Source organism: Hyla sarda, chromosome 9, assembly GCF_029499605.1.
Source record: "Hyla sarda isolate aHylSar1 chromosome 9, aHylSar1.hap1, whole genome shotgun sequence".
Classification (NCBI taxonomy): domain Eukaryota; kingdom Metazoa; phylum Chordata; class Amphibia; order Anura; family Hylidae; genus Hyla; species Hyla sarda.
Genome location: NC_079197.1, coordinates 43,307,947 through 43,330,418, shown reverse-complemented (window position 1 = coordinate 43,330,418; position 22,472 = coordinate 43,307,947).

Genomic DNA, 22,472 nt, shown 5'->3' with positions numbered 1-22,472 from the left:
ATCTACCTGTGCTCCCAGATCTGCCTCCTCCAGATGTCAGACCTGCGAGGGAGTACGTTCCTGGCGAGGAGATCCACCCATCTATGGATTTCCCCATGTTTTCTCCAAATCAGCCAGTAATCTTCTGTGTGTCTCCAACCTCAGGACTAGTTCAACCCACGTTAGTGACCACGCCAATCCCAGTCCTGTCAGCATTGGCTTCGGCCTATACACCTGTCTCCAGAATGCCGACCATGTATCCAACATCTCCAGTACAAATGGTAGCAATTCCGAGTCCAGCAAGCCCTGAACTGATTCTAGCTCCTGAATTTGCTGAAGATGAGCCGGCCGTAGCTCCAGATGCTCCAAGAGTTCCAGATTCCACCGAGGTGGTGCTGCGCAGATCCCAGAGGTCAACACAGGGACAGCTACCAGCCAGGTACAGAGAATAGTTATAGTACCTTGTATAAAGTTATCAGTCTAAAGTACAGTCATACTTAGTCAGTCTAGCATAGATTATACTAAATGTCATTTTGTACCGTTAAGTCTAATGTCATGTACATGGTGTTTGTGCATAAACTAGCCAAATATAATGCCTAGTTAGGACTGTAGCTAACAAAAATATATTCCAGTCCATAGTCAGTAATGTCAAAATGTTCAAATGTCTAACCATTTTTCCTGTCCTCGTGTACAGGGTGCTCTACTCGCCAGAGGGTTCCGCTGAAACATAAGTAAAACACGTGTAGTGACAGAGTTGTCACATAAAGGTAATATTGTTATATTGTCTAAAGTATGTATAGTGTTCTGGGGAGAAGTAGCTAGTGCCAAAGCCCAATCCGCACCAAAATGTGTTGTGTATGCAGTTACAAAACTCCCAAATCTCACATGTTCTTAATACCTTAAACAAAGAAGCATGTAAGGACATTGCCAACTAATGCCACATGGAGTTTGTGGTGGCCCAGTAAAGGAGTTATACCCCTGTACCCTTGCTGCCCTGTCAGGCAGTTTCCATACATTGTCCCCTGGGCCCCTCTGCACCTGTTCCACTTGTTTCTGTGCTTCTATGCCTATGTTATGCTGTGTGTTGTATATAAAATGTGTTATAGCTTTAAGAACAGTTGACATGTGATTAACCTGTTGTCATTTTATTGTAACCCAGTGAGGTATCATTGACCATGTGAACTAAGGGTGGCCTATGGGACCCCTCAGAGTCTACCCCATATATGCCCTGGGTGGAGCTAGCTCTCTCTTCCTGCTTAGCTAAATTGCAGTGAGGTCAAGTCCTAGGTATGTGTCTGGAGTCCAGAGGAGGCCTAAAGTGAGTCAAGCAGCCACGGATTCTCAAGTGCATTGTCTCACAGGTCAAGTCAAAGCCTGGTAAGCTACAGAAGGGGTGAAGTCAGTCATAGTCTTTCATAGTCAAGTCAGTCCAAGTCATCTTATCTCAAGTCAGCATGGCCCGCATCCAAATTTTCCAAGTCCACTATAAGTCCCAGCAAGTCTCTGAAGTCACTGGTCACCTCGGGGGGCCTAGCCAAGCTGTATAGACTGTTACACCTGTCTGACTCAGTAGAACTGCTGTTGTTCCATAATTGGCATCAGAGTCATTATTTTCATCCCCGTGTCTAGCCCAGGATCCAGCGGTATTCCTTCAGGTGGTGAAGAGGATAAACCATGCCCTGGCATCACAAACATAAGGCGTTAATGCCATCTGCCTCTAGGGTAATTCCATCTGCCCTCATCACACCCTCACCACACTTCAGTGATTGATGAATACACCAGGACACCTTACATACCATACCCCCATGGCCAATTTCTTTCTCTGCGTTCCACTGAAATATGCACTGAAATATCCATAGTGTGATGCTTGACTAGCTACTGGCACTACATCCATAGTCTTTTGCGGCACTCTACCTCTTTTGACAACCCATAATATGATGGATGTTGTTTGAAATATATGCCTGCATTTATCTATACTATAGCTGTTGATTTTCTATTCACTTTTAAATGATCGTATTGCCAAAACTGACTTACTTTTTTGTACAACTTATACAGGTGTGAATGTGGGGTGGAGTATATCTATACCCACATCCAGGTTCACACACCCCATAGCTGTGCTATCTTGCACATTGTACATTGAAATGTGTTGGACAGACTGTCATATGTGAACACGTTGCCATATGTTACTAACTTAAAAAGTTGGTGCCAAATGTTACCCACTCAATAATCTACTAAATAATGATTTTCTTTTTATTGGTATCCAATTCATCCATATATTTGAGAAATATTGCGAATTCAATTATGGCCCCTGCCGCTCATCACTAGTCCAATTAAAGAGCGAGGAGGAGATGCAGGATCACCCTTGCTAGGGCGGCAATCTTGCTTTTGTCAAGCAGTATTTAAAGGGGTACTCCGTTGAAAACTATCTTTTTTTTTTTTTAATTAACTGGTGCCAGAAAGTTAAACAGATTTGTAAATTACTTCTATTTAAAAATCTTAACCCTTCCAGTACTAATCAGCTGCTGTATGCTCCACAGGAAGTTCTTTTCTTTTTAAATGTATTTTCTGTCTGACCACAGTGCTCTCTGTTGACACCTCTGTCCATGTTAGGAACTGTCCAGAATAGGAGCAAATCCCCATAGCAAACCTATCCTGCTCTTGACAGTTGCATGAGACAGACAGAGGTGTCAGCAGAGAGCACTGTGGACAGACCGAAAAGAAATGTAAAAAGCAGCTGATAAGTACTGGAAGGGTTACATTTTTACTTTCTGGCACCAGTTGATTTTAAGTACCCCTTTAAAATAATCTGGGGCAAATAGGACCAGACAGGGCTCCCATTAAATCTGCTCTTTTATACTTCTGACTTGTATATTACTATGGTGTTTTATTTATTTATTTTTTTGTTTCTGTTGTGTTTTTAATGAAAAACAAGTTTTAGGAAGCGACTGAGTTTGATTCCAATTAATTGTTTGGATCACTAGTCCATCTATATGTTACCCAGTAATGTGGTCATATCTTACACCACTGCTCATACATTATACCATCAAAAGAACCCATCTCCAGATTTGAGATTCTCTCTGTGGAACTAAAGCCTTCCTCTGCTATGGAACAATGAAGAGAAATGTGCTTCTTCCAATTAGGTTCTTAAATCATTATATATTATCCATTATGGGTTATTTCCATCATTCTCTCACCATTGAGAAGCATCTTCCAGCAATAACTATTAGAATGAAGCACACCGAGATATAAGCTTTGTAGTTAGGTATTTCACGTAATACCATTCTCATTTGCATAACACTTTCATCTTTAGGCCTCTTCAGCTATAATCTACCAGGTTTATATTAAGCCTTTGTCGTTTTTATATTGATCCGGGCAGATTTAATTAGTGACATCTTAAAACATTCAAGGTACTCTCAAGTTCAAGACAGGCTATTACTTCAACACTCTTATACATTAAAGAGGAAATTCATCTTATATAATCTGTCGGCACAGATACATGTCAGAAGATCACGTTTGTGGAAGCTCAGATCAGTGGGAAGGCGATGCAGCGTTTTACAGACTGCTCAATCTCCTTTGATGTATCTTTAAGGTGTCTGAGGTGTCTCCATTGATATGAATGGCTGTGCATTTGGAATAGTGGGTCCAGAAATTTCTGATAAGGAAAACTACTACTACAGTAATGCTAAATGGGTTTTGTGTGATAAAGTTCTGGATATTGCTGAAGATTCAAAATGATACACTTCATAGCTATGATAGGTACATAGATTGTTAGGTTTAAAGGGGTTCTCCGGTGCTTAGACAGCTTATGCCCTATCCAAAGGATAGGGGATAAGATGCCTGTTCGCGGGAGTCCCACCGCTGGGGACCCCTGTGATCTTGCACACGGCACCCCATTTGTAATCAGTCCCCGGAGAGTGTTCGCTCCGCGTCTGATTACCGGCGACCACAGGGCCGACGGCGTGTGACGTCACGCCTCCGCCCCCGTGTGACGTCATGCTCCGCCCCTCAATGCAAGCCTGCAGGTCTGATTACAAACGGGGTGCCGCGTGCAAGATCACGGGGGTCCCCAGCGGCGGGACTTCCGCGATCAGGCATCTTATCCCCTATTCTTTGGATAGGGGATAAGATGTCTAAGCACCGGAGTACCCCTTTAAAAAAAATTAAAAAGACAAGAGCCTATTAAGTGTAACCTAAAACTGTACAGTGTAAATCCAGAGGAAAGCAAAATCCTTCCTATGGAGCTGATGCCAGTTGCCCCATAACAGAGGAAAAATTCCTTCCCGACTCCAATATGGCGATCAGAATAATCCCCGGATCAATGTTCTATCCACATAAATTTAGTGTCCATTACCTGTAATGCTAAATTTTCCAGAAAAACATCCAGCCTTCCTTGAATTAGGTTATTGAGTCAGACATCATAACATCATATGGCAGAGAGTTCCATGGTCTTACTGCTCTTACAGTAAAGAATCTCTGTCTGTGATGATGGCGAAACCTTCTTTCCTCTAGATGTAAAGGATGCCCCCTTGTCATGGTTACCAGCCTAGGTATAAAAAGATCACTAGAAACATCTCTGTACTGTCCATTTATATATTTGTACATTGGGTCAGATTGCCCCTAAGACGTCTTTTCTCTTTCTCTAAACTAAATAACCCAAAGCTTGATAACCTGTCTTTGTCCTGTAATCCTCCCATACCAGTTATCTGTGCCTCTCAATGTTGCGCGTTGTTCATATAGTTTGATGATCTAGGTTTCCAGAGATACAACAAGCTCACATCAGGTCTAGCAATATGCCCCCTCAAACGTCTGTTTAAGGATCACATACACAATATCAGGATGGTGGGATTCCCAGAAGATGTGGAGAATGGGGACATTAGATCTTTTCACGTCAATTGGTTTGTCTGGAGCGTGTCCATCGAGTTCCGGCTAGGAGACCCCTGCCCGGGTCCCCCTTAGGACTATAATCGCTAAGCTCTTTAGTTCCAGTGATCGGGACATTATTATTCGTAGGGCACAAGAAAAGGGTCAGCTTCTGTATAGCGGGGTCTCAATATACCCAGATTATGCTAGGGCCACTCAGATCAAACTCAGATCAAACGGGCTTAAGACATAAAAAAAGAAAAAAAGAAAAAATTTGTATAAAATATTGTATTATTCTTTTTTTTGTAATATGTGGCGGTAATAAAAGAAAGAAAAAAAAGAGGGCAGTATGTGTTGTTACATGTTAGAATTTATGAATGGGAGGAGTGATGGCCTTCTTTTATGTCCCGCCCCCCCCCCCCCCCCCATTCTCCACCCAGCCTTTGTTAGATTTAATTAATTTTTGTAAAGGGAAAGAAGGTCTCCCGCTATATTTAGGGGATTATAACTGTGTAATGAATCCCGCCGTGGATAGGACCTCCACTAGGAATGCAAAGGAGTCGGAAACCCCCCTCCTTACGTTATGTAAAGAGATGGGTTGGAAAGACCCATGGCGTTTAATGAATCCTGATAGAGGGGTGTTTTCTTGCTTCTCGGCTTCCCATAAAGTAGCATCAAGAATTGATATAGCTCTCTCTAATTATAAGGGGTTACAGGCTTTTATAGATATTAGATACGAAGGAAGGACTATTTCAGATCATTCTCCAGTGACAATGGAATTGTGTTTCCGGGATCAGGGAGGAGAGAGGGAGAGGGCCTTTAGTTTGAATTCGCACTGGCTAAATTTGATTGAAGGGAAGGAAGACATTGTGAAGGAGATTTGGGAATGTTGGGAATTGAATGAGAACTCGGCCCCTCTCCCTGTGGTGTGGGATACGTTAAAAGCAGTACTGCGGGAGATTTTGTATAGGGCTATTCAGAGGAAAAAGAGGGAATTTAAAAAGGTAGAACAGGACCTTAGGGAGAAGGTTAGAAGGGCAGAGGAGGGTTATGAGGAAGAGAGGTCGGAGAAGAAGTTTAAGGATTTAGAATCAGTGCAAGGCAAGCTGACAGAGTATTATGTAGAAAAAGCCCAGCATAAGATTTTCTTTTCAGGTCAGAAGGATTTTGTGGAGGGGGCCCGCCCGGGGAAACTATTAGCAAATTTAGTTAGAGCTCAAAGGGAAAGTAGCGATATTCTTGCATTGCAAGATAGTAATGGAGATATTCATACAACACAGGAGGAGTTACAGGAGATTACCCGTTCGTATTATCAACAGCTATATAATACAGAGGAGCCCGCAGGGGAAAGTGAGATTGAGGAATATTTATATGGAATTGAATTGCCTAAAATAAATAAGGAAGATCTTGATAGTCTTTATAAAGAAATCACAGTAGAGGAATTTCATCAGCCCCAGGGTTGGATGGCCTGCCTTACTCTATCTATAGAGAATATATGGAGGTCTTATTACCTATCCTTTGCATGGTCTTGGAGGAGGCTCGAAGGGGAGGGGAATTGCCGGCCTCCATGCTTGAAACTAAAATAGTCCTTATACTTAAAAAAGGATAAGGATAACACTAAGATTGATTCCTATCGCCCTATCTTCTTGATAAATACAGATGCCAAGATTTTGACAAAACTTCTGGCCAGAAGACTATCTCCTCTTATGCCTGGTATAGTGGGAGCGGAACAAACCGGGTTTGTCCCGGGATGCTCAATTCATAACAATCGGTTACGGTCACTGGTTAATATACAAATGGGTTCTGCCCCCTTCCGCTTCACCCTGTCACTTGATGCTATGAAGGCTTTCGACAGGGTGGAGTGGAGGTTTCTTTGGATGGTCCTTAAAAATCTTGGCATTGAGGGGGAAATGTTGGAATGGATTAAATTACTATATTTGAATCCCAGGGCCAGGGTAGCAGTTCATGGTTCCCTTTTGCCACAATTGGCTATTGAAAGGGGGACAAGACAAGGTTGCCCGCTTTCACCTATGCTGTTTGTGCTACTTCTTGAGCTTCTGGCAGCCAAGTTAAAGAAGGCGGGTGGCCTTCGGGGATTTGGGATTAGAGGAGCAGAAGAAAAATGTCTTATATATGCAGACGATATACTCTTGTTCCTAGAAAATGCATTTGATGGGGTCCTAGAAGAAATTACAGTGGTGGAGGAATTTGGGAGGGTCTCTGGCCTTAAAATTATTTGGAGTAAATCATCTTTGATGCCTCTGGTCCCAGGCAACGTTAGTGGATTGACGGGGGGGAAGGTGTTGGCAGAGGGGGAGAATTTGGATTATTTGGGAATTAAATTGTCACCTTCAATAGATTCTTTTATTCAGTTATTCTTAAAACGTTGCTAAGTAAGTTAAGGAAAAAGTGCTTGGGTGAAATTGCCCCTCTCAATTGCAGATAGGATCGGACTTATCAAAATGGTGGTGCTACCCCAGGTGTTGTATGTCTTAGGGGGCACCCCTTGTTGGATTCCTGGGAAGTGGTTTTGTGGTTTGGAAGCCCTGATGGGCAGACTTATGTGGGGGAGAGGGAGGGTACGAAGGAAATATCAAAAGTGGGTACAGTTGGAAGGAGAAGGTTGACGGGTTTTACCGGATTTCAGGTTGTATTTTCTTGCAAAATATCTACAGAATATTAGACGGGGTTGAGGGAAGCACTATGGGGGGAGTTATTTAAGGAATATAGAAGTCATTATGAGAATTTTTTCGAATTCGTGGAAGGAGGACTTCCAGTGAGGAAGGATTTGGGGCACATTTCTTTGATAGGGACTTATAGGAAAGTTTGGAGAGAGGTTAAGAAGAGATGTAGTATAGGGGGTAGTATTAGTAACATTGTGATATGGGACCATGTAGAATTTGTTCAATTTAAAAAAGGATTGGGGAGCGATTTTAGGAGGGCAAAGGGGATCAAATGTGTGACACAGATTTTCCATAATGGAGAGATTAAAAATGGAGAGATTAGTGTGGTTTGAAGAATGAACACAAATTTTGGTATATACAATTGTGTGAAGCATATAGATGCACTGAAAAAAAGGACATTTTTAGGATTTGTACATAGATTATAGATTATAAGAAAATTGGAGTGGTAAAACTAAATTATATATTTGTTACTTCTAAAAACTGTACCCGTCACATTTCAGGAAAACAAAAAGAGGAGACGGGAGGTCATATTTGGCCCTATTGAAAGGGAAGCATGGGAGGGCTTACTCTTTAATGTCAAAAAATGTTCTATTAACAAAATACATCAAATTATGCAACTGAGAATAATATATCATTTATATTATTCTCCCGTAAGTTTAAAAAAGATAGGCTGTTGGAAGAAGGCAGATTGCCCTAAGTGTGGTACAATGGAAGCAGATTTAATCCATCTGTTATGGGCATGTCCAAAGGTGGAAGAATTTTGGTTGAAGGTATTCCAGACAATTTAAAATAAACTGGCAATAAAGAGAGATTAGCTGGGAACAGAGGTTATTTTAGGGGATCTGAGTAAAATTAAAAAGGGACGAGAGTTACTGAATCATATTTTCAAGTTAGCCAAGGTAGTGATCTTGAGAGGGCTCTTCGGGAACAGTAGACCAAATATAATAGAGTGGGGTAGGCTGGTCCAAAAAAGGTTTAAATAAACACAGAATGATCTGGGCAGAGTGGGTGGAGTAGTAGGGAGAAGTGTTTATTAAGGAAATCCTTTTTTTTTTTTTTTTCTCCTTCTGACAGGGGTGGGAGGGTGGGGTTATGACTGTATAAGGTTTTAGTGATTTATTTTATCTTTGGTGTATTTATATTTGTAATTGCAATTATCTTATACAATAAAAAATATATATAAATGAAAAAGAAAACGGATCACATACACTGTTCTAACATATTTATGTCTCATTCATAAGATTTCTAAATGTTCCCTAAAAATGATTTATCAAAACCAACATACACTCATTGACAAAAAATAAATAAAAAAAATAACACACAAAGTAGGAGTTGTTGGAATAGAAGGAAACTTTATATGTGTAATGTCATGATGACATACAGTATGACATTACAATATAAGAGGATATTGGGGAAAACTCTATAAATAGAAGTAGGCTCAAGCACCCTGTTGGGCATCTCTAGATTGGATTTAAGATAAGATTGTGTTCAGAGGCATACAGGTTCCATATGGCATCCTGTGGCACATTTGCCCCGAGATGTTGCAGCTGGGCCTGTAGATCCTGGACACCCGTAGGTTGTTGAAACTGGCGCCATAAATGCTTAATTGGTGATAAATCTGGCAGACAGGTAGGCCAAATAAGTGTTGCAATCTGGCATTCCTAGTGTGTTAGTGAGCGTTATCCTGCTGAAAAATGCCAGCTGGAAGCCATGAGAGAGACACAAGATGTCCTTCGCATCCTGCCATCACGCCCCCTCCCATAGACTTGCATTGAGGGGGCGGGGCATAACGTCACACGGGGGCAGAGTCGTGACGTCACGAACTTCCGTTCCCGTGGTCGGGACCCAGACACTCCAGCGCTTCCGGAGCAGAAACAGGTGGGTGCCGCATGCTATATTGCGGGGGTCCCCAGCAGCGGGACCCCCGCGATCAGACATCTTATCCCCTATACTTTGGATAGGGGATAAGATGTCTAGGGCTGGAGTACCCCTTTAAGGCTCACTGTACCCCTTTTTACATTCCATGAGGGGTGTAGTTTACAAAATATTTTTTGTTTTTTTTTTTGCTGTTCTGGCACCATAGAGGCATCCTAAATGTGACATTCCCTACAAAAACCATTTCAGAAAAACTCACTCTCCAAAATCCCATTGTGGCTTCTACCGTTATGAGCCCTCTACTGCGCCCGACGGACACTTTACATACACATATGAGGTATTTCCTTACTTGAGAGAGAAATCGGGTTACAAATTTTGGGTGGCTTTCTTTCCTTTTACCCCTTGTAAAAATTCAATTGGGTCTACAAGAACATGCGAGTGTAAAAAATTAAGATTTTGAATTTTCTCCTTTACTTTGCTGTTATTCCTGTGAAACACCTAAAGGGTTAACACACTTACTGAATGTAATTTTGAATACTTTGAGGGGTGCAGTTTTTCTAATGGGGTATTTGTGGGGTATTTCTAATATGAAGGCCCTTCAAATTCACTTCAAAACTGAACTGGTCCCTGAAAAATTCACATTTTGAAAATGTTATGAAAAATTGGAAAATTGCTGCGGAACTTTGAAGCCCTCTGATGTGTTCAAAAAGTAAAAACATGTCAACTTTATGCTGTAAACATAAAGTAGACGTATTTTTTATGTGAATCAATATATCATTTATTTGGTACGTCTATTTTCCTTACAAGCAGAGAGCTTCAAAGTTAGAAAAATGCTAAATGTTCAAATTTTTTATGAAATTTTAGCATTTTTCACCATGAAATGATGCAAGTATCGGCAAAAATTTACCACAATGTAAAGTAGAATATGTCACGAAAAAAATATCTTGGAATCAAATTCATAAGTAAAAGCATCCCCGAGTTATTAATGCTTAACGTGACAGTGGTCAGATGTGCAAAAAATGCTCTGGTCCTTAAGGTGAAAATGGGCTTGGTCCTTAAGGGGTTAATAAATAAGATAAACAAGAGCAGGCCCAGTATTGAACCATGTGATATACCACTAATAACCGGGGACCAATCAGAGTACGAATCATTGACCACCACTCTCTGGTGGTCTTACCCTAGAGATTTTAGTTTGACGTCTATCAGGGACGCCTTAGCAAAATCCAAAATACTATATCCACAGCCATCCCTCTGTCAAGGCTTCTGTCCACATCTTCATAAAAGCAAATTAGGTTGGTTTGGCATCAGTTTGCCTGTCGCTATGTTATAGTGTCCTCAACGATTGACTAGAGTTGGGGATTAGCATGTACACTGCTCGCCCTTTCACTTGAAGGACAATTGACCTCCAATTTCATGATTAGTGGGGATCCCAGCAGTCGGACCCCCACCGATCAGCTATTTATCCCCTCCCCTATCCTATCGATATGGGATAACTTATAATTTTGGGATACCCCTTTAGGGAAGAAATAATTGTTTGGACTTCCCTGCATGAAACATTTTTGAAGGGTTTCCTCATAGTAAAAATGTTTGGCAATCACTGCTATAAACTATTATTATTATTATTATTATCATCACAAAATTAAAGGGATTATCCACCATAAGGTGATTTTAGCACTTACCTGACAAACAATAATGGACGTGCTTAGGAATGATCTGCGTTGTGAGATTACTATAAAGCTGTGGCTTTCTTTTTGGGAACTGGGTAATTCCTGTTGAAGTTTTCTCTTTTACTACAAATCCCAGGATTCCACCTTTCTCCCTCCCACACACCAGCTACCCCACCCATTGAACCAAAAAAAAACTGAATTCCGTTCACTGGACCATTGCTTTCTAACCAGGGTACCTCCAGCTGTTGCAAATTCCCTGTAGCTGCTCCACCCATTGAAGCAGAGCAGGCGCCCTGTCATCACCTAACTAGTGAGGTAGTGTCTCGGCCGCACTGCTTTCTGGGAATACACGAGACAGGAGTCGTTTTGTATTCTGTTAAAAATGAACATCCAGAGCACAGATCATAGGAGACCAACCATCAGAGACAGGTACAGACACTATATTATGAACTACACTAAATTTACAGTCCATGTAGCATAGTTAAATAGAAAAGAATCCTGGAATATTCCTTTAAAAATGTATTGGTGCATCATGATCTGCACATGACAATCTGTTATAATCCTGGTGGAATAACGAGCGGTTTGTAAGTAAATTGGCAACAATTTAGGTTGAATTTATAATTGACAGTTTTTGTAGATAAAACCAACCTACATAGGGAAAGGGGGAGATAAGATAAATGCAGTCTGTAAATCCAGATTAGTTTAGAATCAAGTACCGGAATCTGACGTCTGCCAGTCCTAAAATACACACAAATAATCTGGGATTAAAGAGTTCAAAAGATCACTTTGTTCCCACCACGATAATTTAATTTCCAGGGATTTAGTGACAATACAGACAACACGTGAATAAAGTATGGTCCAGCAGAAGTGGGGTCAGAGTTTAGCACCTTAAAATACACTTGGGATACACGTGGGATTCCCCATAATCCCATAAATTGGTCCACTTAAATAGTGTGAAGAGAAACAGCATCCACTTGAATTAATTCGTTAATCCTTAGTTTATTAGCATCCAAAATACACAAAATACACATATCAATCCACATTGTTTTTTTTATCAGGATACATTAGGAGTACAAGAACATAATTTATACACACTTGAAAGAATATCAGGGAACCCATCCCCAGCAATCTGTTCTTTTTCCTTTTCTCAACAAAATCCTTTTTCCAGCCATAACTTTTTTATTTTCCATCCAACACCATTGTGTGAGGGCTTATTATTTGCAGGACCAGCCATACTTTTTATTGGTACTATTTTTGTGATTCATGCTACCTTTTGATCTTTTTTTATTCCACATTTTGGATCAAAATTTGTGGCATCTTTGGGGTTAATGCTGCCGAGACTGGCACGATCCTGGTTTCGGCAGCTGCGGCAGGACCCTGGCTATAATTGACATCTGGGTCCCGCCGGCCAACTCCTGCAGTCATTGCGCTGAGCAGGATATCGCCAGGACGTATGCATACATCCAGTAGCGCTAACTTGCTAGCAACTGGGACTGATGCATATGTCCTAGGACAGAAAGGGGTTAAAAGCCGGAATAAACCTTACTCCATCAGATTTTTTTTTATTTTTATTTTAAGATGCACAGTTGCTTGTTGTTTAACTCCTTAAGGACCAAGCCCATTTTTACCTTAAGGTCCAGAGCGTTTTTTTCAAATCTGACCACTGTCACATAAGCATTAATAACTCTGGAATGCTTTTACTTTTCATTCTTATTCCGAGATAGTTTTTTAGTGACATATTCTACTTTTACATACTGGTACATTTTCGGCATTACTTGCATCCTTTCTTGGTGAAAAATCCCCAAATTTTGCTTTTTTTTTTAACTTTGAAATAAGGAAATTAGACATACTAAATAAATGATATATTGATTCACATATACAATATGTCTACTTTATGTTTGCATCATAAAGTTGACATGTTTTTACTTTTTGAAGACACCAGAGGGCTTCAAAGTTCAGCAGCCTTTTTCACAACATTTTCAAAATCGGAATTTTTCAGGGACCAGTTCAGTTTTGAAGTGGATTTGAGGGGTCTTCATATTATAAATTCCCCATAAATTACCCCATTATAAAAACTGCACCCCCAAAGTATTCAAAATAACATTCAGAAAGTGTGTTAACCCTTTAGGTATTTCACAGGAATAGCCGCAAAGTGAAGGAGAAAATCTTAATTTTTTACACTCGCATGTTCTTGTAGACCCAGTTTTTGAAACTTAACAAGGGGTAAAATCTCTTCTGAGTATGGAAATACCCCATGTTAGGACGTAAAATGCTCTGCGGGCGAACTACAATGCTCCGAAGAGAAGGAGTCAGATTTGGCTTCTAGAAAGCAAATTTTGCTGAAATGGTTTTTGGGGGGCATGTCACACTTAGAAAGTGTGCTTGACAAATTTCAGCTAAAGTTAGAAGTGAAAATGAAAAATTAGATTAAATATGCTGGTGTTACCCCAAATTTTTCATTTTCACAAGGGGTAATTGGAGAAAAAGCCTCCCAAAATTTGTAACCCCATTTCTTCTGAGTATGGAAATACCCCAGAAAAATGTGCCTCCAGCTGTTGCATAACTACAACCCCCAGCATGCACAGACTACCAAAGGGCATGCTGGGAGATGTAGTTGGAACTCCAGCTGTTGCAAAACTGCAATTTCCAGCATGCCCTTTGGCTTTGCATGCTGAGAGTTGTTGCTAAGCAACAGCAGGAGGTGAACAGGCTTCACCTCCTGCTGTATCCTGCCGCCGGGACCGCCGCCGCTCCTGCCACTGATCCTGCTGCTCCTGTCGCCGCCACCGCACCAGAGGGGACCCCCGCTGGACCAGGGAGAGGTAAGACACCCCCGATCACCCAGCAGGGTCGTGATTGGTCGGTCCTGTTCCCCCTCACTCCTGCTGGGTAAGGGTGAATGGTGCTGCAGACATGGCAGGCAGCGCCATTTACCCTATTTTTCTGGGTCACCGGCGATTTGCGGCGATCGCTGACATGGGGGTGTCAGAACCCCCCCCCCAGGGTTTGCACGGGGTGCCTGCTGATAGATTCCCATAGGCGTACAGGTACGCCCTTAGTCCTTTAGTACCAGGGAGCAAAGGCGTACCTTTACACCCTTGGTCCTTAAGGGGTTAAAGTATTCTCCATTCAAAAAAATTCTCTATATACAAAGGAATTGACTTACTGGAATATTATGAATTAGATGACATGGATGTTTGGAAAAAGCATGCCACACAGAAATAACAAACTGAATGAACCATCCTGTTCCACATTAAATAACATATCCAAAAATGCAATGGTAGTAGGGCCATACTTCATATGGATTATCATTTAAGACCTCCATAGAAGAAGATACCTGAGTACAGCACTTGGACGTCTCTGGCGCTCCCATTAAAATGAATGGAATGCATGCCTTCCTCAGCACTCTCTGAGAGCCAGGTCCTCGTTATGGAGATTGTGGGGGTCCCAACGGTCAGACCCCCCATGAACGGATATTTTTCCCCTATCCTGTGGATAGGAGATAATTTGTTATTCACTGGACAACCCCTTTATCCTGCATTTTAACACAACTAAAAGATGCCCACTGCATAAACCATGTGGCACCCCTGCCACAGACCATGCAGGTTACCACTCTTTTATACCTATTTTGCAGCAAAGAAGTATGTAAGCTTGCCAACACCCTTTTGCACATGTGGAATAAGGCCATCCAATAAGGCCTGTACAGGGTACTTTTTCAAATTACCACCCACTACTGAGTATGTGAGGTGGTAGATTCTGATCCAGCAATTGTGCACAATGGCCCAGAGAAAAACGGAATTACTGTATGCACTACCGTTTATTCACTACATTCCCTGGTTGTCCCTCTGGTTGTCTGTTGACCAGCCCTGCCATAATATAATGATTATTTGTATTGGTGAAAGGAAGCATAGACTGTGATCCTTGTCCCAGATGTTTCATTTCTACATGGCATGCGGTATGAAGCAACATAACCCATTTGCTCTTAGTGTGGTCACTTTGGGATGACATTAGAGGCTCAGTTCAGTCTGGGGCACACATCTTATGCCATACACTGGGCTTGATATAAGCTGATTCCAGCTCAATTCGCTTGAAACTAAGCTAAGTAATTAGATTTATTTTCGGCTGCTGTGCATACCCGGGGTACCACGTGGGCACTCACATGTCTATTGCAGGATGTGTCAAGATAGATGGCAGATTACGAGCAGTGCCACAGCAGGTTGTCCTCGATATGATTTCTGATTCATTCCTGTGAATGTGACATGCAGTTGGAGCCAGGATGTAAGGGTGCTGGGGTAGCAGTTGCACTGGGGCCCTCCTATGATACATAAGAAGATGCCAATATTATAAATGGCACAGGAAGACATGGGGTCCTGTTCCAGACTTTACACTGGGACTTAGAAGCTAAAATGTACTCCCTGGTTGGAAAGCCCCATTAGTATACATGCAGCCGGTCCGCAACAGAAGGTTTGGATGACAATATTCACATCTTATAAAAAGCTTGTTTTGCATATTTCATAATTACAATTTTATTTGGTGGTTGTGGCTATAAGCGTAAGGAACGTACCTGAGACTAATCCCCATAATAAACAATAAAATTAACAATGGTAATGACAGTAATAATGATACAAAATAAGAGAAATAGAACAACAAAAACATTTATAATAATAACAGTAACAACAAATAATCATAAGCATACTTACAGCGCTTAGATGTGTACCCAAAACCGTGATCGTGGGCATGCCTATAGTGGGCCTACCCAATAGAGAATGATGGGAGGGTTGGGCGGGTCTTGCAAAAGCATGAGACGCCCAGCCTGTGAGCAGGAGGGCATTTATGTATACACTTGCCCCTCCTACAAACACAGCCTTAACAGGCTTACACTTGTGGTAATGGCTTTAAGGGTAAGGAAGGTACCTGAGGCTAATTCCCATAATAAACAATGAAATTTACGGTAATGACAGTAATAATGATACAAAATAAGAGGAATAGAACAGCAACAACATTAATAATAATAGTCACAACAAATAATCATAAGCATACTTACAACGGTTAGATGTGCACTCAAAATCGTGATCGTGGGCATGCCTATAGTGGGCCAAAAAAACAGCAGTAACAAGAAAACTGATTATTGCGTATCACGTCCTGACCCCAGGCATTTGACCACAATGGCTATAGCGTTTTCAAAATACCATCGCATGATGAAGCATGCAATGAGGTGAAGGGGCATATGTGTGACTGTGTTAAATCCGTGTCCCTGGCTGCCAAACAGTGTAACCATACCTGTGTGAATGAGGCAAACCTTACCATATTAGCTAGTAGGTGGCTTCATGATAACCCTATACTTGAAAGTAACAGGTCAAGACAAACATCCCCCTACCGCCATGTCAAACACAAGCCTTCCAGTATCTATATAATGAGATGTTATTGCGCTGAATATGTGTCAGTAACAACAACCTATGTGGGGCCACCCCCTGCAGACGTGGCAGGCGCAACAGATAAAACCACCACTGCATCAACAACCTATGTGGTGCATCCCCCTGCAGACAAGGCATAGATAATGGGTTGTGACATTATTGCTATAAAAACGTGTGAGTAACAATAACCTATATGGTGCATCCCCCTGCAGACGTGGCAGGCCCAACTGTAAACAACCACCTGAGTTGAGATGTTATTGCTCTGAAAGCGTGTTAGTAACAATAACTTATGTGATGCATCCCCCTGCAGACGTGGCAGGCAGAATGGGTATACCCCCACCTAATGTCATATGGTATTGTTCAGAAAATTTGACAATGAAATCACCTATGTGATGCTTCCCCCTGCAGACATGGCAAATATAATGGGTATATAATCACCTATGCATCACAACTGTATTGCTCTGAGATGTTTCAGGAACAATAACAACACAGTGACTTCTCCTGTAAACGTGGTAGACAAAACAGATTTACACTTCCTATGTGTCGTGATGTTGCTCTGAAGATGTGACAGCAACAATAACTAATATAGAACATCTACCCTGCAGGCGTGGCTCGCACCATGTGTGTGCACTAAGATTAGCACAAAAGCAAAAAAATGGCTATATAATGAATCTTTATATCAGCATGTGCATAATAGCCTAGAACCTAATGTGTACTCCTACACAATATATTTGATGCAAAAGACGAGAATGGAGACATTTATAATATAAAAGAATAATTTTATTGATATACATTAAAAATCCAATAAAAATGGTATTATATCAAGGGAAGCAAAAGTTCCACTGGTTAGAGAAATAAATAGGCGTTGCTCCAGAAACAGACCAACATCAATATAACAAAAACATAATATGACAAGTATCCTCATATATTTGCGGTACATAGACAGATGGGACCACAAGGTCTTCCCATAAACAAGTATTAACAGGTTCACATGAGGGATACACACCTATCACGGCAGTCCCTGGGGACATCATTGGCCGGGACCCGCGGCTAATACAGGACATTACCTATCGCAATGATGCCCTGTATTAATCCTTCAGACGCGGCGATCAAAGCTGACCGCCACGTCTGAAGTGAAAGTGACACTAACCCGGCTTTTCAGTCGGGCTGTTCGGGACCGCTGCGGTGAAATCGCGGCGTCTCGAACAGCTTACAGGACAACGGGAGGGACCTTACCTGCCTCCTCGGTATCTGCTCCGTGCCGGGATCCCCTGCATGGCCGGCGCTCTCCTTCGATGTCATCACGTCGTCGTGCGCGCCGTCCCGTCATCCAATAGGAGCGGTGTGCGTAGCAACGTGATGACGGCGACGTGATGACGGCGACGGAGAGCATGGATCCCGGGGAAGAAGACGTCTGGAGCGTTGGATACGCCACGGGGATGCGGTGAGAGCGATGGAGCGACATCCAGGGCAGCGGTGACGAGCGGTGACGGGTCCGGAGTGGCGGGGACACATGAGTATTACCTCCTATAGCCAGTGGTCTTCAACCTGCGGACCTCCAGATGTTGCAAAACTACAACTCCCAGCATGCCCGGACAGCCAACGGCTGTCCGGGCATGCTGGGAGTTGTAGTTTTGCAACATCTGAAGGTCCGCAGGTTGAAGATCACTGCTGGGTTCAGAATCTTTCTTTTCTAGATTTTGCACCTTTAAAATTGGGTGCGTCTTATATGCCAGTGCATCCTATAGGGCGAAAAATACGGTACATACATACCCAAATATAGTACACAGTGGTTATGGAGGTCTGCTGGAGCGACGCCACCCCAACGCACGTTTCGAGATATCCTTCGTCCTGGGGGTGGCATCCTCACAACAGAGCACACTATTTATGTCAATACAAACCTATCAGAAAATAGTAATCAGCGGGACCCACCTGATGTCTGCTTTGTTTGGCGCACGTAGCCCGGACTCATCCAGCCGTCGCTACTTCCAGTATCCGCATCACCTGTCAAGTCACATGGCGTGGTCACATGACCGCACCACATGACCGGCCGCATAGATACAGACCCGGAAGAGAGCCGGCCGGCGGACCCTCTCATGCGCACAGCAGGCTGATGATATCAGTTCAGTGTCAGGGCTTAACTCCAGCGATCCCATACCTGACCAAGGCTAGGATCGCTGTGTACAGCCCCGACACTGAGCGGACCATATTACAATGGTATTTTGATCTTATATAGAAAGAAGGGGAAACAATGATTATAATAATATAAAACGGGACTAATACATTAACCTCCTCATATCTTAAGTGTATATATAGTGATAAGTACATAATGAGGAGTATATATAAAGGAAATTTTATGTAATAATGGGACATAATTTAGGTGATGAAATGAATGTGGAACTAATTAAGTGTATATAAATTGATAACAAAATACATATCAAAATATATTAATTAATGAAATATATTGGGAAGATAATTAATTAAGTGTATAAAAAATACCAAGACATATATCAAAAAATAGGTGAAACACCAATACAATTTATATATTAAACATAGTGTATACATGTGTTATACATACTTGTTTGAATAAAGTGCTAAGTGCCAATATAAATAATGTGCAAAACATGCAAATACAATGAATAATATATCTTATGATAAATAAATAAATCATATCATAAAGTGCAAAATTGTTGATGAATTCATAAATAAAGTGCAACATATAAAACAACATCACAGGAGAAAAAGAGGATGAGGAGAAGGGAAAAGGGGAGAGGAAGGGGGGGTGGAGAAGGAGAAACTGGGGGAGGGGGGAGTTGTAATGATTAGGTATGAGGGGTACCAGTAAAAGAATGATGATAAAAGTCCCCAAGAAATTAGAAGACTATATATATATATATATATATATATATATATATATATATATATATATATATTAAAACACCATATACCTTGGGAGCAAAACTATTGCTCATGTGACAGTCCCAATTTGTTATCTCCTCCTTCAAGATGTATTAAGATCCTATATTTTCCACTCTCTTTACCATACAATCAACCGATTATTAGATAGTTCATGGTCCAATGCTGATACTACAAGAAAAATATATGTATAAAAAATAAAACATTAGTACAATTGAAGAACAAAGTTAAAAGCATGTTAAAAAGCAAAGCTGCTGAAAAAGACATCAGGTGATCAGAGAAATGGGGAAAATGGTAGTACTTCATTCAAGCCATGTGGTTGTAACGTATTAAGGTGCCAAATCCATTTGATTTCACACTGCGCCAATATTTTTGGAACATCCCCACCCCTTAAGCCCGAATCCACCAGGTCAATGCCCTTTACTTTCAATAATTTGGGGTCACCACCATGTTCCTTTAGAATGTGTTGTGGTATTTATTTCAGTTCCTCAGCATGTTCACAATCGGATGCTTGCCTGATGTCCCTCATATGTTCCCGTGTTCTGATCTTTAGGGCCCTCGTAATGAGACCAATATAAATTTTCGGACATGGGCAAGAGGCATAGTAGATCACTGCTTTAGAATTACATGTAATATGTTGTCTCATGTTATAGGTCTTTCGTCTTGTAGAGTCCACAAATGCCTCACTTCTCTCTACATTAGGGCATGCAATACATTTTCCACATGGGAAACATCCTTTCTTTGGACCCGTAGAACCAAAAATATTAGAGGTACTAGGAGTAATATACTCATTTTTGACTAGGATGTCTTTCAAATTTCTTGCTCTTCTTGCCGTCATCTGTAATCTTGAAGGTACGTAATGTTTAAGTATGGGATCTGTTTTTAAAATAGGAAGATGTTTTTCAATGCATGCTCTCACATTGTCCCATTGTTCATTGAAATCTGAAATGTACCTGATTGTGTCATCTGGAATCTTCTCATCCTTCCTATGTAGTAACTGATGTCTGGAGGTTTCTTTGGCTCACTTGTATGCTCTTTTCAGGAATCGCTGGCTGTACCCTCGTTCTTTAAATCTCTTTTGTAATAATTTAGCTTGTTCTTCAAATTCAATGTCGGATGAGCATATTCGCCGGATCCTCAGGTATTGGCCAATCGGTAGTGCTTTCAATACATGTTTAAGGTGAGCAGATGTGGCGTGAAGGTAGGTATTGGTAGCTGTCGGTTTCCAATACACCTTTGTCTGTATAAATCTATTTCGGTCCTTAGTTAATGTCACATTTAGAAATGGAATAGAAGAGTGATCATATGAATAAGTAACCTTGATATTTTTATTATTACAGTTGAGTTTGGACATGAATGATTCCAGTTCGGTAACGGTTCCCTGCCAGATCATGAGGATATCATCGATGTACCGTGCCCAGAATAGGACATGTTCCATCGAGAGGTCCCCATGATCTGACAGGAATAGATCCCTCTTCCACAGCCCCAGGAACAAATTTGCATATGAGGGCGCACAAGCCCCCCCCCCCCCCCCCCCCATTGCGGTGCCCTGGAGCTGCAGGTAGAGGGATCCATGAAATGTATAGAAATTATGGGTGAGAACAAATTCCAGTAGATGACACCAGAAATTGGACATATCAGGTTTCATATTACTGCCAGGCCATCAGTATGTTGTATACACGCATACAAGGACTCAATATCAATCACCACCAGTAGAGTGTCTTCCCCAAGAGAAAGGCCTTCAATCCTTCCTAGTAAACTGTTAGTATTCTCAATAAAGGAGAGGACACACGAGAACTAGTGGTTTAAGTTTTTGGTCGTTGAATCTAGACACATTTTCTGTAAGATTTCCATTACCTGATATTATCGGTCTTCCGGTTGGTTTGTTCATATTCTTGTGAATTTTGGGTAGTAGGTATAATGTTGGTTTTCGCGGATGAGGTACAGTCAAGGCAAGATGTAATTCCGATGAAATAATAGACTGCGATTCTGCACGTTCAAGAATTTCATCTAGACTCTTTGTTTTCCCTCAATTGTCTACGAGCCTCTGCTTCATACATTTCCTTTGGCCATACAACGATGTTACCACCTTTATCTGCTGGTTTAAATACAATATTTTCTAATCTCTTCAATTTCTCTAGAGATTCCCTTTGTTCACTAGTAAGATTATCATGCATAATATTTTGTATTGATCTTTTTGAATTCGTTTGCAACCAGCTTTACAAATGTTTCAACTGCAGGACAAACTGACAATGCAGGACAATGTGGGACTCCCGCAATCAGGCATCTTATCCCCTATCCTTTGGATAGGGGATAAGATGTGTAAGCACCAGAGTACCCCTTTAAAATATGTATGGCTTGTCTTTCCATTGGTGTAGTAAAAGTAGTAACATATTCCTCCTTATGATACCACTTTTAAAAAATTATTGAATGTGCAAAAATATATAAATCCTTCAAGGCTGTAAAATGATTAAAAGATGAGGTAGGTAAAAAGGTGATTCCTTTTGCAAGGACTTCTATATCTGTAGTGGTCAACTCATGTTGTGATATATTAATTACCTTTGATGCATCTTCTCCTTGGGTCGGTGTCTCATGAGGATCAAATCTCCATTTATTATTCTCTCGCTGGAACTCTCTCTTGCGTTTTTGACGATTGTTAAAGTGGTTTGGGCGATATGATGAACTACTGTGTTCACTACTTGAAGAAATAGAAGAGACAGACTTTGCCCTCCTACGTTGTTGTTGTTGGTCACCAGTCCCTCTTCTCTGCCATTTGTACACCACTTTTTGCTGGAAATCTTGCATATCACATGATAATTTCTTCCTTTTTTTTTTTTTTTTCTCTGAGAAATCCTTTTCCCAAGTAGTATGTTGTTTGTCCATCTTGGTCTTAAAATTAACCATTTCTTCTGGTGTAGTTGCATCATTTAACTCGGATTGGACAGTGTTAAAGGGGTATTCCAGGCAAAAACTTTTTTTTTATATATCAACTGGCTCTGGAAAGTTAAACAGATTTGTAAATTACTTCTATTAAAAAATCTTAATCCTTCCAATAGTTATTAGCTTCTGAAGTTGAG